This window comes from Etheostoma spectabile, chromosome 22 (genome assembly GCF_008692095.1).
Source record: "Etheostoma spectabile isolate EspeVRDwgs_2016 chromosome 22, UIUC_Espe_1.0, whole genome shotgun sequence".
Lineage (NCBI taxonomy): Eukaryota > Metazoa > Chordata > Actinopteri > Perciformes > Percidae > Etheostoma > Etheostoma spectabile.
Genome location: NC_045754.1, coordinates 20,130,284 through 20,134,738, shown reverse-complemented (window position 1 = coordinate 20,134,738; position 4,455 = coordinate 20,130,284). Strand labels below are relative to the sequence as shown.

Here is a 4,455-nt window from a genome sequence, read left to right as displayed (position 1 = left end):
TTACAAAAATACACCATGAATCATTGTGACATTTCCTTTTTTAACTGTGGACAAAAGACGGAAAAAAAAACATGAATTTAAATGTATATGAAGTGTATTTATTCCAGTATAAAAGTAACCAAAAACAGAAAAGGTCTGTGTCTCATCCCTTTCTCAACTCCTGTTCTTATCCCCTCCTAGGATAAGAGAAGGGAGAGAGAACCCCCCCCCCCCCCCAGCATCTGAGCTGAACAGACCAGTGGAGCAAAAAAGAACGCTCATTCACATAAGATTGATATGCATTTTATTCTGCCAATTGGCGACCCAATAAAACAGGTCTGCGACCCATTTTGGGTCCCGACCCTAAGTTTGGGAAACATTGGTATAGAGGGATACACGACATAGGGTCATGATAGGGTGACCAAACGTCTTCTTTTGCCCGGACATGTCCACTTTTTATGTACTGTCCAGGGCGTGGGGGGGGGGTTATAAATTCATGAAAATGTCCGGTTTTCACTGTTTTTTATGGGCCTATTAGCATTAAGCGTGTACTTAAATTGACTGGCGCTTTGCACACAATACTACGGTACTTTGTTGCGTGACGTAATTCACGAGAGGCTGCCTTATATATATTATATTTTATTATATATTATGCTAGCACATTTGTTTCAGTGTCTAATAAAACTGGAGATCTCAAAGCTCACACGGACACCAAAAAACCTTATCTTATTACACTGGAAAGGTTTTAAGAGATATTTAGTTGAAGCTGGATTTTGAAGCTGACACTGAATAGGTCCTTTACATTATTTCATATTTATTTAAAAAGAGAGCTATTAATTTTTTAGGTTGTTACAGATTTTATTTTATTACATGAGTTATTTTGTACCATTGAGGCCTAATAAAGCATGTTCACTAACTTCTGAGAGGAGTGTCCTCCTTTATGGAAATCAAAATACGGTCACCCTATGATATGACAAGTGGATTAGATAATGAAATCATCAACAGAACTTAAAATATATACATATCGGAAACCCATTTACAGCTTTGGCTTTCTAGACGTGGCAGCTACTTTGCTCCAGCAGAGCTGACATTCAGGGCTTTCTCTCAGTACTGTTATTAAAGTAGTAGAAGAAGATGCGTCCACAGGCGGAGACACGATGATCTCCCTGTCTTTTAAGGTGAACCGCTCATTTGTCTCTCTTTTTTTTCTGATCACACCTCCTTCTCTCTAACATAGGTAAAGCATGCATTATGAACTGCAGGGGGAGGAAACTAAGCATGAAAATGAATAAAGAAAACAGCTTGTTAAATCATGTGTACAATGCTGTGTGACACATCATGGTGTGGACTTTAAAAAGGACTTGAATGAGATACAATAAGGTTTGGAGTAGTGCAAAAGGACTTAAAAGTCCAACATGCACGCACGTGCACACAATAGGTACAGACCCTCAGTGTTCTTTGCCTTTATTTTTCTCCTCAGTTTGATATTGACTCTCCTTTCAGTCCATTGTCATGCCTCTGCTGCTCTCTCTGCTGGCCTACCGCACCAGCTTAGAAAGTACGTGTTTGCACTTGAAAGGTTTGGCGGAAAGGAAAGAAAAAGGGTGACAAAGGAGAGCGTGTGCATTTGTTCAAGTCTATCTGGCGTTCTGCTTACACTGCAAACGCCACGCGATGGATTTTTAGTAAATGTTAAAAGAGCAGGGGCCACGGACGGATTTCTTTGGCACGCTCAAAAGCCTTTTCTCAATCGTTTATTTGCATTCATTTCATTTCATCCGCGGGCTGTGAAGTGCATATTGTATTGGGTCCTGCAGGCTGTGTGTGTGTGTGTGTGTGTGTGTGTGTGCGCGTGTGCACAGTGGTTGGCGGTGAGAGGGATCATGCACTGTTTAAGCCTCTGCTGTCAAGGAATGTTTGTTAGAAGCCATATTCAGCAGTGTGAGAAAAAAGCAGCGTTATTTTCTCCAAAGGGCAGGTCTTTAACTCATAGCGACTGGATGAACATATTCCAATATCATCTATAAAATGTCAGCTGAACGACTCAGTTTCAAGTCTGACATCCATGTATTCATTTTGTCCAGGGGGATTTGAAAGGTTGTCCCAAGCCACCACTTTGTTTTATCTAACAGTAGAAGCACCGCTCCCTCTCTCTGTTCTTTCTCTAGCTCGCTCCACCGCTTTGTTTTATCTAACGCTAGACGCACCGCTCCCTCTCTCTGTTCTTTCTCTAGCTCGCTCCACCGCTTTGTTTTATCTAATGCTAGACGCAGAGGTGGGTAGTAACGAGTTCCATTTACTCCGTTACATTTACTTGAGTAAGTTTTTGAAAAAATTGTACTTCTAGGAGTAGTTTTAAATCACTATACTTTTACTTGTACTTGAGTAGATTAGTGAAGAAGAAACTGTACTCTTACTCCGCTACATCAGGCTACAATGAGCTCGTTACTCGTTACTACGAGTCATTGTTTTTACCCCCGCGTACGTCGCATTTTAATGTTTTATTTTGACAGAGAGAGAGAGTCTTCCGCTGAAGGCTCTACCACGTGACTGTGCTTAACCAATCACACGTCGTTGTGCAGTCATGTGACCATACTCGTTTCAGCAGCGCGACAGGTTACCTTTACAGTCGTAGCAAAGACGTCAGAAGCAAAACGTCGCCAAGGCAACACAGACGAGGAGGAACCCCCCTCCGCCTCATAGTGAAAGCATGGTTACCTTTTAGGAAAAATGCGAAACAGCAGCTACGTTATACGGTGTGTTCAGGGTCTACCAAAACAAACGGACATGTGAGCGTTACACAACTCAACCTCTAACCTGAGGAGACGTAGCGGTGGTTTTAGTTTCTGCTGTGGAGAGGTGGATGTTTGTCTTTTAGGTTACATAAAGTATGTTTTACACATGCAGTATCCATCCTAATTTGATGTGATAAGTCTCTCAAATAAGCTATTTTGTAATTAATAAATTAATTTTAATTTATTTTATTGATTGGATGAACTATAATTTGCCTAAATATGATTATTTTGTATTTTTGTCTGTCTGATTGATGCTTGTGTTAAGAAATAAATCAGACGTTACTCAGCAGTTACTCACTACTTGAGTAGTTTTTTCATCAAGTACTTTTTTACTCTTACTCAAGTAATTATTTGGACAACTACTTTTACTTTTACTTGAGTCATATCATTCTGAAGTAACAGTACTTTTACTTGAGTACAATTTTTGGCTACTCTACCCACCTCTGGCTAGACGCACCGCTCCCTCTCTCTGTTCTTTCTCTAGCTCGCTCCACCGCTTTGTTTTATCTAACGCTAGACGCACCGCTCCCTCTCTCTGTTCTTTCTCTAGCTCGCTCCACCGCTTTGTTTCATCCAACGTTAGCATTAGCACCGCTCGACATAGTGCTCTTGGATACTGTAGCAGTATTTGTTGTTATAGCAACAAAAGTCGCTCTCAGCTGCTTTTTGAAACCAAAACTCTTCCAGCTTTTTCTTGTCTAAAAAAACGGGTTCTATTTCATGGGTAAATCTAGGGTTGTTTTTTGTAGCATTCCGATGCCAGGATATTCCCCAGCCCACGCCAAAATATAGCCCGCCTACTGTATTTAGCTTTTCCGTCTTAGCCAATATTGGAAACAGCTCTCAAACTACATGCTACATGTATTTCTCATGTGTTGGTAACTAGGCCCAAAGTGCATTAAGACTGGAAACAAATGGTGTAGCTCGGGCACTGTAATTTCATACTGTTAGCAGCCATACCTGTCACCAGACCTAATATAATGCTTGAATGCAGGCGTGACGATGGCTGAGATGGCCAATCAGACACATGCTGAGTAAGGCGCTTTGTTTCACCCAATCTCAGGCAACCCATGATTAGATAATAAACCATAAGATTTTATTATTTTGCTTTTAACATTGGTTTAGTTTCTCAGTCAACTATGCTGAAAACCTGACGCAGAATTGACTGAAATCACACTGTAATTGATACAATCCTTAAATCAGACGAAAACCTGCCTCCATAAACACAAACGCACAACACACACACCAAAGGGCCATCACTTAGAGAGAAAAAGTTAGCGGCTTGTCCCAAGTGCCGCCATTATTTTTTCTACCATTCGCCCTCATGTCATTGAGGCGCCCCAAACCAACACAACATTGACATTTCCTCGTGATCCCTTGTTGACTGTCAGGAATTCAAAAAGAGCACCCAGAGCTATGAATTGAATGTCAGCCGTGGCGCTGGTGGTGGAAACTGTATCAATATCTGATGATGTATGGCTGGCTGTAGGGCGTTTTAGCTCTCTCTGCTCCGCACTTAGTCACCAGCAAAGGGGAATGCCGCTGGATAAATGACTCCTTCAGAAGCAAAGAAATCCAACAGAAAAGTCTCATCATGAGCACTAGAATTTTTCTTGAAACATCACAATAATAAGTTAGCCAGGAAATTTTTTATAGTGCCCATATTCTGCTCATTTTCAGG

General features: G+C 41.1%; 1 protein-coding gene across 1 annotated transcript in view; it reads left to right on the top strand.

Moving 5' to 3' along the window:
- adarb2 (adenosine deaminase RNA specific B2 (inactive)) overlaps positions 1-4,455 on the top strand; it is a 292,008-nt gene that overhangs the window by 196,527 nt on the left and 91,026 nt on the right. The window lies entirely within an intron of this gene.